General features: G+C 39.0%; 1 pseudogene; it reads right to left on the reverse strand.

The window, feature by feature from the left end:
- The window catches only part of LOC110795024 (NADP-dependent alkenal double bond reductase P2-like), a 74,791-nt pseudogene that overhangs the window by 38,741 nt on the left and 23,976 nt on the right, over positions 1-12,074 (reverse strand).

The following is a 12,074-nucleotide window of genomic DNA, read 5'->3' on the forward strand; positions in this document are numbered from 1 at the left end:
GAGCCAATTATTCGTACCACATTGTACTACTTATTCTTACCACATGTGAAGGGTTCGCTCACGTAAGCCACCGCACATGTAGGGTCAAGTTGAGAATATTATATGAAATGAATTAGGATTTGTCGTGCAAGGGCACAACCCTCATGTTAATAGGCATGATGTGGAATCTCACTTTTATGAGAAGGAACCTGGTAGTAATTTCACAGTGTCTTGCTTTGTTGATCACAAGTCCTAAAGCATTAAAATAAGATGGTTTTAGTTGTTGTTTATTAATTGTATGTGTGTATGTTTGTTGAGTCTTGAGTTCGCCTTCAATAAAATATTAATAAACGTAAAGTGCAACCAGAACAAGCTCCAAAACTCTTGGAACGTATATACCTTGAGTATGAACAATGGGGGGAGACTTGCCGGAAAGTTTGTTTTCCTACTAATGATACATGACGTTGTTTCATTCATATTATGCGCAGGAATTCCGTCGGTATGGCCCGACACTCGGTATGGCCCGACACTCGGTATGGCCCGATATTATCATTTATTATTTGGTGTATGGTTGGCTCCCATCACCCTTCCTTTATGGAATATTCTTTTGGCCCGTTCGAAACTTATTCTAATTAAATTGTGAGTCAAGAGTCGAGTCAAGTGTCGAGTCTTGTATTCATGATTTACTTGTTATTTATTAAATGACTTTTGCATGTTGATTAGTACTTAGTGAATGATGCATGTTTATTGTTTTGTTTCACTCTATTCTTGTAGATACTCAGATTTTGCTGACTACGTGCTTTGTGTCTTTTGGTCATGGCCTTTGCCTTAATGACCTTATGATGATCCATCATTTGCACTTGCATTGTTGGGGAGTAGAATAATATAGCAGATTGGTAGATCGAAGTATGATCGAAATCATGTGGCTTGGGATGATTGAGAGAGTTGCATGTTTTTCGTACTTTAAAACTATTTTATTTTTACTTTAATTATGTTTTGAATTCGTCGAACTTTTAATACTTTGGTTTTTGGGCCATTATGGTTCCAACTTGTAGGAGGCCTCGATAATTTAATTATTTGTGTTTTGAAAAGTTAATTGGCATTAAATTCCGCTGCATAATTCTGGTAATAGCCTTAACCGTTATCATGGTGGCGGTAATACTTTAGTAATTCCTTTCTTTTAAGTTGGAAAATGATTTTATAAAAGCAACAAATTATTAGGGTGTTACAAAGTGGTATTCAGAAGCCTAAGGCTGCTTTGTAGTAATTTATTGTTTTATACTACAAAGTGGTATACTAGAGCTTAGTTTCATTCCTTCTTTGTAGTAAGCAATACTACAAAGTGGTAATCGGAGACTAATGCGGAACTTTAGGATTTTTAAATATTATTTTTCTAAAGTCAAAACGTATTATTTTGAGTACTCAATATTTTAAAGGTCAAAAATCAATTATTATGGGTCGTTTGAAATAAGTTGAAAAGTTTGGATTATTATTTAATTTAATTAGTTTTTTCCGAATTTTTTTTTTATTCGAAAATTTCGAATTAATTTTAATATTTTCGGATTTTCTTTTATTTAAATATCTGAATTATTTTATTTATTTATTTATTTATTTATTTATTTATTCGAATCCTTTTCGAATTTATTTTTTTCGGATTCTTTTTTTCTTTTTCGATTATTCGAAATTAATTTATTTAATTAACTAATAATTTTTATTAATTTTCGATTTTAATTTTAATAATTTCAACCAACTTAGGAGTTATTTCTTAATTAATTTCGAAAATTAATATTACTTCCAAGTGAGGATTGGGAGGATTAAGAAGGGCATATTAGTTTAAGAATGCATTTTATGTGATTATGTGAGCTAATAATTGCTATGTATGTGTTTTAACCATGTCTTATCTTGCCTTGAATGATTATTTGCATCATAATTCATGTTGAGCATACACTTGTGCATTAAAATTGTATGGCTCCACGAACTATTTATTGTAACCTTTTTGGGTTGGAATTTCTTTGGGAACGCATTAGTAAGACTTTCTAGTTGTGAATTTTCAGGAATTAATGATGCTACCTTCTAAGTTCACCAGTCTAGGATACCTAGAGAAGATAGATAACGAGACTCCTCATATGTATGTCCAGAAGATCGTGTTTGCTTGCAACTATTTTGCTTCAACCAAGGATATGCCCCATCTTAGGCACAAGGATATGATGGCTAGTATGGTTATCATTGTTTGCCCCATAAGAACCCTTACATAGACCTTAAGAAGAAGTTCAGTGATATGCACTATAATGATGGTACCCCTAATTGGTAAAAATATGGGACTGGAGATGGTAGGTGGAAGTATGATACTGAGGTTCTCACTACTATCTTAGAGGTTGCGGAGAATAGCTATGAGGATGGGAAGTACTCTGCGGGTCTAGGTATGAGCTATGGAGGAGTAGAAAGTGATGGTGAAGATGACATGATCCATGATGAGCAAGCTAATGGTGTTGAGGAGGACGATGATGATGATGATGATGTGGCGGAGATTGAAAATCCTAATCCTATAGTTCCTGAACCAACAATTGAGATATCTAGTGGATCTTAGGATGAACTTGAAGAGAATAATGTGGTTGATAGTGAGCCACAACAGGATGATGAGGCTATGGATGAAGACTTTGATCCGGAAGAAGACTTGGATGATCCTAATGATCAAGACTTTACTCCAGAGAAATACAAGGAAAGAAATGATCGTCGTGATGACATTAGTCTTTAGAGAAATGTAATCCTTAGTTATTTATTTTTCGTTGAATAATAAAGTGGCAAAGCTACTACTTATGGTTATTAGTTCTATTATAGTTTGGAGAAATAAAAGTTATATAATTGATGGATGTAAGACTTTATAATTGAAGCATTAATAAAAGCTTAGAATTTCCTTTTCGTTATCTCTTAAGTTCAATTTTCAATTCTAAGTTTCGTGGGTTTCACAAAGGGATTAATTGCTATTTCTTCAATGAAATTTTATGTGCAAGGTGGTCAAGTAGCAACCATCTAAAATTACATGCATCGAATAGTTGGGTGAGAAGGCCCAAAAGTGGCGCCAACTCCCCTAGGGCACGTGTTGTCTGTGTTCTTGTTGTGAGTGGGTGCGTTGTCGAACTAGTGCCTTAGTAATGTCATGTCCAACCAATATTAAAGTTAGTCTTATAATTTATTCAGGAGAAGGGATATGGCTAATCAAGAGATTTCTGAAATGGTTAGACAACTAGCTGAGGTAGTTCGAGACATAGCTCAAACTAGAGCCAACCCAGTGCATGATCCGGCTGGGGAAATTTTAAGAAAATATCTCAAAGAAAGCCTCCACTGTATAGCAGAGAGATTGAACCAAGTGTGCTTGAAAACTGGTTGAGAGAATTTGACAAGCTTATTGTAGCTGTGAATTGCCCCGAAAACCTTAGGGTAAACAGTGATGTGTACTACCTGAGAGGTAAAGCTGATTTATGGTGGCAACGATGTGAGAATACCCTTAGAGCCACACCTAACTTTGGGTGGGAAGCATTCAAAACCGCATTAAGGAACAAGTTTTACCCACCTTATCTGAAGAAGCAAAAGGCGCAGGAGTTCATCGAACTCAAAATGGAGGGTCTGTCTGTAACAGAATACTATTCTAAGTTTATAGAGCTGTCTAGGTTTGCACCTGAAGTGGTGGCAATGGAAGAGCTCAGGTCTCAAAGATTTGAGAATGGATTGACCATGGATTTACAATGGGGGAAATGGACAAATCCCAATGACACGTGAGGGATATGTCGACACTTCAAGTGATGACCCTTAAGTCAAATGTTATCACTCGGGGGCTTGTGAGACCCTCGCAAAAGCAGGTCACCATGGCTTGTGTGACGCACTCCGTCTAATACTTTGACCATCGTCTTACTCCAAGACTCAGTCAAAGTGGGGGCTAACTGTAGACACCTACTTTTGTCCCCATTCCCGAAAGGGAAGGTTCGATGATGAGAACATAAATCTCCACTTGACAACGCATCTCCTATAAAATAACGAATCTCAATTCCCCTTTTCATTTCACCAGAAACCTGTTATTTATAGAAACCTGCTATTTTTGGAAACCTGCTAAAAAAAGTAACTGCCGTAATGGGTAGTTGTTAAAAGTGGCAAGTCATAAAAGATAGAAACCTTTCAGAATTAGGTGTTGCACTCCAACATAAATCCTAAATGAGATAGAAGTTGCGAGAGAATCCTGTTCCTAATACGATTCGAAAATAAGAGTTACGTATTAAATTAAAATCCTAACGAGCCTAGAGTTCGTAACGGGCCCAAACGCATTCCGTCATAAAATTAATATGCACTAAAAGACTCGATTAAGTCTCATACACTCCGGATTCTAAGAGTCCGAATCTGACAAAGAAACGGCCCAAACATCAATTTCAACGCCCAGCCCTGGGCGCTGAAATTGCCTGGATCCTATTTTCAACGCCCAGAGATGGTCGCCGAAATCTTTGACGCCCAGCCCTGGGCGCTGAATATACCTGGGACGTGTTCTTTCCTAATTCCTCGTGGATTAGAGTTCTACAATTCTATCTTTCCACGAACTCTTTTCTATAAATATAGCCCCAAGTTCGACGTGAAAACACAACACACAATTATTATTCTGAGTATTGACTCTAAACCCCTAAGCCCAAGCCTCACACTGCGAAATTGATCACGCGTTCTGTCGCAATCGATCCAAAAATCGAACAGAACGTATCCTGTCCCGTAACTTGAGATTCGTTAAATAAAAGGAGAAATAGCAAATTCAAAGTGGTTAGTTTTCTGAGAACCGTGACGCACCTCTCAAGGGTGCGTCGTAATGTGTCCCTTTTCCATGATTTAATTGCTTTCCTCGCCTTTTTATAAACTGTTAAACTAATCAAATCTGATTGTTCTACCACGCCTAATAAAGATAATATTTTTGGGAAATTGGATTATCATGCTAGGTCCCTTAATACAATCTAAATCAGATAATCGCGCTCGATCTAGTATTATATGTTGCATATTGTTAAAATCAAGTCAGATTAGTTTAATAGTTAACGCATGTCCCTTCAATTATTTATGCTGAGCTAGTAAGGATATCCTGCCTCTGGAGTTATCGAAGAGCGAGTACTCCTCTCGGTAGTTACAGTCCCCCGAACCCTCAATCTCTACCTTGCGGGTGTATGTTGAGAGATCCCCACACCAGGGATCACAAGGGAACCTATGGCCGTCGTGGTCAAACATAATTGCACTCCCTTTATGTCACGATAACCGGGTTTTGTCAGTTTTTCTCATTGTCGTTAAAAACTGAATGGAGACTCCTATATTACTAGTCAATTGGGTGTAAACTCACAGGAAATCCAATTACACTTGATTTGACAAAAAAAGAAGCGTCACACCCACGAGGGACGAGGTCACGCATTAGCCTCGTGCTTTTTCGACCCCCTCACATATAGTATTTGCAAAATGGAAACAGTCACATTCTGAAAATCATTCCCCCATAGTCGCACAACCCCCAAAGTGAACCTAAGGTGTCAATACCATTGGCAAAAAATTAATGGCCTCAAGGCTTATGATCACATTGGGTCACGACTATCATAGTCCTCTCGAGCCACTCGCCCCTTGAAGTATTCCTAAGTACGGACTAAAATATTTTCCATGAATGCAACATGACAAACCATGAAAATACCAAAATCGGCATGCCATAAGGCTACCATTGGGGTAAAGCAATACACACTAAGAGAGAAGCCGCACTAATGATTCTAGTCTTGCAAAAATAAAAATTCGATCTCCCTGACCAACTACCTTGCCAACATTAAGCAAAATGGCGCATGACAAATGAACACCCAAGGGTTAAAATCTAAAGTGTCAACCAACGGAAGTTATGGTCCAATTAGCTTAAGTCTGAGAGTCGCTTGGTCAAGTATTATAGGCTTACGCCACGTGATTATTTTGAGTCTAGGCCACCTCCTTATATTCATACACGGGTTATAATCAGAAAAATTAATGAAAGTTCGAGTCTAGATCACAACTTCCAATTAAATCCCAGAAACTGGAGTCTGAAAAGAAACAAAAATTATTTTCGATGTAATTCTTTCGTTAAATTTCAATAAGGTAAAAACAACATTTTGAATCTACGCTATTTGCACATTTTAAGAAACGGCTAAATACGCTTGCAAAGTAAGACAATTTAAAGGTCCACCCTAGGCCTACTAAAATTAAAGGTCCACCCTAGGCCTACTAATATTAAAGGTCCACTATAGGCCTACCAAACGAGGCTCACTCAGTCTCGCCTCGTGACTCAAAGACCACAACCATCTACCTTTTAGCCCAAATAAAAAAATTGATTGAAGGATTTATGTTGGGGAGAAATCCCAAGCAAAAAGAAAAAATAGAAAGAGAAAATGGAGAGCGAAAAGAACGAGCCATGAAATACTTAGCCCGTACCTCCCAAAGTGCAAAATTTACACAAGTAAAGCAAAGGAAAAGAATTTAGTCAACCAATCCAAATCATGCCACAAAAACTACATAAAGTTCTATGATGTCTACCCCTTCCAACTCTTATGTTCTTAGACGCCTTCGCTCTAGGGCCCCTGTTCAGCTCATTTAACCATCCATGTTCTCATTGCCATAACCCAAGAAACCATTACCTCGACTCTTGTTCTTGTTGTCAACTGCAAACCACGTACGGCCATTGACACGTGCGTCATACCCAATATTACACCACCGTTAGCATAATGACCATATACCTTGTTTGGATACATCCTGTTGATATACCCTTGAGCCTTCCCCATGCTACTCATTGGCCTTGGTTGATGTAAGCTCATGACCCTAGCTTGAGGCTGCAAATTGTGAGTCCTAGCAGATGTAATCCTCATGCTTGACCAATACAAATTATCCTATCAAACCGTCTTGAGTCACGAATAAAAAAGGAAGACAAATGAAAAGTACGAAAAAATAATAAATAATAAAAAAGCAAACTTTGCAAAGCGCCTTTAGAAGATTGTCTAAAAAGAAAAAGAAGCATTTAGCGCACCAAAAAAGATCCGCCCAGAAATCATTTTCAGCGCCCACAGCTGGGCGCCGAAATCTTTAACGCCCCAGACTGGGCGCTAAATCTCTCTGCTTGCCAAATTTTGTCCAGAAGTGCTCGTCATTTTATCCGCACATGCACGGAAAGATAACGAACACTTGGAGGGGTACAGCACGTAAAACACATGAAAAGATTTTTGTGCAAATACATGTACTTAAAAAATAAAACAAATTTTTGGCTTACGGCAAAGCAGCAGATTAAAATAATAATAAACCTCACTTATTCTACCGTTTCAAATAATATGTTTCCACCTCAGAACGTACTTGTTTAAAATCGGCATTCTAAGAAACCATTTTCTAGGCTAAGAACTACGCAAGACCTGATTCCAAATTAAATCTATTTAAGGCGGATACGTAGGCAATCCATGATTCGGTCCAACCAATTTGCAAAAATATTAAAGCCTATAGAAAAACAAGAATAAAAAATAGAAGTCCCTTATTGAAATTTAATTACTTGCAACCCAAGTCGAAAGAAAAAGTCAAAGGAAGAATCCAAGTCACCAAGATGCCAAAACGAGCACAAATCGAAAAATAATAAGGGCACGTACCCTTGCTAGAAGGAGCACTCACACTCCTAGGCACTTAGCCAAGACTCAAAAAGATCGCTTTGCCTCAATTGAATGGGGGCTAGCGCAAGCGTCCATGACCTCTAAAGTACTCGACTTGACCCTCCCTAAAGCGAACTAACTCACTTAAAGACCTTCTTTCACCACTAGACATAGTCGTTCGCTTAAAGACCTTCTTTCACCACTAGACACAGTCATAATCTCCAACAAGTAGTAAAGGCAGTAAGCTTGCAATAAAGAGGATTGTTCTACGGCATCGCCCCATCGTTCCTTCGAACTCAGGGCACCCGTTCATGGTAATTCAAATGCTTGCTAATCCCCTTTGAAAAAAAAAATCAACATTGTCAATAGGACTTGGGACTTAACCTAGGCTCACCCTACTTAAACATATGAAACGGACATCTAAAATCGAAATCTAAAAGCATCATTAATGGGAAGACATAATAGCAACTGGGGGCTGAAAATTGAAATGAAAGGGCTAGGGAAAGAACTAAGTATACCTTGACCTTTTGTACATACATACACCAAGTAAATCTAAGTCAGTTCGAGAGCGGTTTGTATTCCCGCAATTCTGGAAAAGATGGCCCTAAAAGCCCAAAGCATGTACAACACGGGCACAAGTAATATCTTGACGCCTGCACCCTGGCTTCCAGCAAATCCTTAGACAGCATTCCAAAAAACGTAACAGTATTTTGATTCACTCATGTGATCCTGTACGAACCCTTCTATAAGTCAACTTGCTTAGGACACCTCGGATTGTACACAGTAGGACTCGGATTTTTAATAAGTTTCAAATAATTTTCAAAGACTTTTTCGAACATAATAAAGTGTCGTTGGTTTAAGCTAAGTATGTGTTTATGTTCGATGTTGCAAGTGAGTCAAAACAGATTTCTAAATATGATTATGGGTAAAGAAAGGCACCTAGCTTTTGGTCAAGGCACACTTCAACATGTGACTACCTTGACCATGGCAATGTCGCACAATACGACATTTACAAGAGAAGTAGCCGATCACTACTCGAACGTACCTCGCACTAAACGAGTCTGGTTCAAACTATTCATGATCCATGTCACCATGAATGCATAAAAACGTATGCAAGGCATTATAGCACCTAGCCAATCCCGTAGCTACAGTTGGAGGCTTGAGAAAAACACTCTAAAAATGCTCGAAATGACGATTTTATCGCAAATTCTCGACGCTAATGCTATACACACGTCATAGGGGCACAATCCTAAGCTTTAATCGTGTAAAACGAACCTTAGAATGGCTACAACCCCTCCCAAATTCTAAAGCACTACTTAGAATATATAAAGTCGCCCCACTATCAAGGGTAACTGAAAATCGCGAGTCACCAAAACTCCGATCAAACTACTGCACCTAACGCTCGCCCTATAAGCGCCCGTTACACAGTCTACGTCGTTCCAAAGCAAAAGCGAAAGAAAAATCAAGGATAAGAACTGTCAAAATATACCCAGAAATCATTTTCAACGCCCAGAGCTGGGCGCCGATATCTTTAACGCCCCAGCTTGGGCGCTGATTCTTTCTGCTAGCCAAGTTTTGCCCAGATATAAAAATGAGAAAGAAACACCTATGAATCCTCGCATCGAACGAAGTAATAAGCCGTGCACACCCACGCAGAAGGTGCAACACTTGTTCGAGGACCTGAACGAGGCGTGATGAAGTACTCCAATGCAAAAAAAAAAAAATAAATCCCAACACCTGGAGGAATGTTCTAAGACACGCCGTTAGGCCACACAAGCCTACGTCGCACCATAAGTTCAACCGTCCCACGGTACAAGTCTAAAAAAAAGAGAGTCTCAAATCAAATGTTTGAACGATCAAAAGGGCACGATACTTGAGCCCACTTCATGAATGGGTCTAAACCCTATCAAGCTTCTAAGCAAACTATTCAACATCAGTCATTGCTCAAAAAAAAAAGAAGATTCAAGCGAACTGATTAATGGACCGCACGCAACGGCCATTCTATGAACGCTCGTTCGCACATACATTCTAAGTATCGAACATTCACGAACACGTTCAAAAGAAAAATATACGTTCAAAATAGAAACAAGAGCGATCAAAAGTCTTACGCCTCAAGGTATGTTCCTCGGGCCATATAGACTCGCCCAACTATTGCAATAACTGTACTCCTTAAGAGCCACAGTTCCTTTAAATAATCGCCCCAAAGAGACAAACACCGTAGTCCACCAATCGGCTACAGCTTCTAGAGAAAATCATCACGTTCTAAAAATAAAGAAAAACAAAAAGCAAATACGTAGAATTTCCAAGTGAAATAAACGAGCGAACAAGAGGCCAACTATGTCATCAAAAGACCAGCCCAAATAACATTTTCAACGCCCAACCTGGGCGTGTATTATTTCTGACGCCCAGGCCTGGGCGCCGAAAATGAGCCAAGGCCCAAAAAGGCCCTAACTTCTATAGGGCCCCGCCGTATCTGTTCGACTCGAAAATTACCTATTTCTGAAAGTCGCACCTCACGGCTTTGTTAAGAGTAGCACACCACTACAAAGATCGCTCGCACTCACGAGCACAATCCCAAACACAATCAAGGACATTACAAAATGCTTATCCCCAAGGAACCTCTTTGACAAGAGATGACCGTCAAGCACGAGTGCTTGGGGGCTCGAAGGAAAATATATATTATGCAAAGTTAAAACAATATTCCCAGACTACGCTGTACGAAATCCCGTGTTTGGATGTCTCAAAAAAAATAAAACCGGTTTACGACCTCAAGACAAAGGTCGTCGTTGATACTTATACATAGTCCCCTAATCAAGGACCTAAGTAGTGGCAAAATTGAGCCGTAAAGACTAGCTCAAAACCACAAAAGAAGACGATCACGAGACAAAGGTCCGTCTAAACCCGTTGTCAACCCACACTCAGGTTACAACTAAGTCCGAGCATCCCTCGAAAGAATTCGCTCCTACAAGAATGAATAAAGAGAAATTCTCAAGAGAAATCACAAGAAAAAAATGAAATAGGGACTTGTCCACCTTAAATCGAATCCTAAATCAAAAAGACGAATTCAGGTTCACTCACCTCCAGCGAGCGGGGCGTCCACCCTTAGCGGACAGGGCTCGCCCACCCTCAGCAGGCGAGGTCTGCGTCACTAGCCGCGCAGGTCCTCAGTTTTCGAAAAATAGAATCTTCAAAAAACAAAATGAAACAAGCTCGCCATCTTCAGCCGGCGGGGTCTACGTCATAAACCACGTAGGTCCTTATTTTCAAAAAGCACAAACAAATTTCAAAATAGATTTGTCCACTTCTATCGGACGGGGTGTCCACCCTTAGCGGACAGGTTCGCCATCTTTAGCCGGCGGGGTCTACGTCACAAACCGCGTAGGTCCTTATTATCAAATTTCAAAAACAGATTCGTCCACTTCTATCGGACGGGGTGTCCACCCTTAGCGGACAGGCTCGCCATCTTTAGTCGGCGGGGTCTGCGTCACTAACCGCGCAGGTCCTTAGTCGCTGCAGCGATAACTGGTTCTGGTTTTCCTTTTTCCAAAAAATTAAGGGCTTGTTCGGCATCATTGTCAGTTTTCAGTTTTCTGTTTTTTAAAAACTGAAAACTGATTTCAGTTTTGGTTTTCTATTTTTTTTAAACCGTTTCAGTTTTAGTATACAATTAACTAAAACCATATACAAACTACTACTCTTATGTCATTTCTAATCCCTACCCCTCTTTAAGATTATTATTATTATCATTATTTATTTATTATCATTATTAATTTATTATTATTTTGTTGTTGTACGTCATATACATGCAAATTTCTAGGCTATATTTCAACATTGACAACTAAATGCACATTATAACATTGACAATACTAATAATATAATTGATGGGTAATTAATTTAATAACGCCATAACATAATTCAAATAAAAAACCTACAAAAAAGTAACACAACCAAAAAGAAATAGTCAAATACCATGTACTGTTAGTCTCTAAACAGTGACTTCATTGTGAAGTTTGTCTTTCCCACAAACGTTTTGCTAAACGATCTCGAAACTTGCCCATTCGACGAAGTTCATTTTGACTAACACTAGGAGTCACTAATTCTTCAGAGCCATTGGGTATTCCTTCATCTTCAAGTTCTACGTTTTCATCTGCATAATGTCTGAACAAGGGATCTCCATCCTTGCACATTTGTATAAAATTGTGGACAACACAGCATGACAAAATAATATACTTTTGTCTTTTTCAATCATACGGAGGCATGTCTCTGAGAATGGGGAATCTAGCTATCAACACCCCAAAACATCTTTCAATAACATTACGCAATGAAGAATGTGTATAATTAAATATCTCCTCTGGACCTTATGGGCTCGTTGTTCCCCTGTAGTTACGCAAATGATACCGTTCCCCACGATACGGTGAAAGAAAGCCAGGCATATTTGTGTACCCCGAGTCA

Source organism: Spinacia oleracea, chromosome 2 (genome assembly GCF_020520425.1).
Source record: "Spinacia oleracea cultivar Varoflay chromosome 2, BTI_SOV_V1, whole genome shotgun sequence".
NCBI lineage: Eukaryota > Viridiplantae > Streptophyta > Magnoliopsida > Caryophyllales > Amaranthaceae > Spinacia > Spinacia oleracea.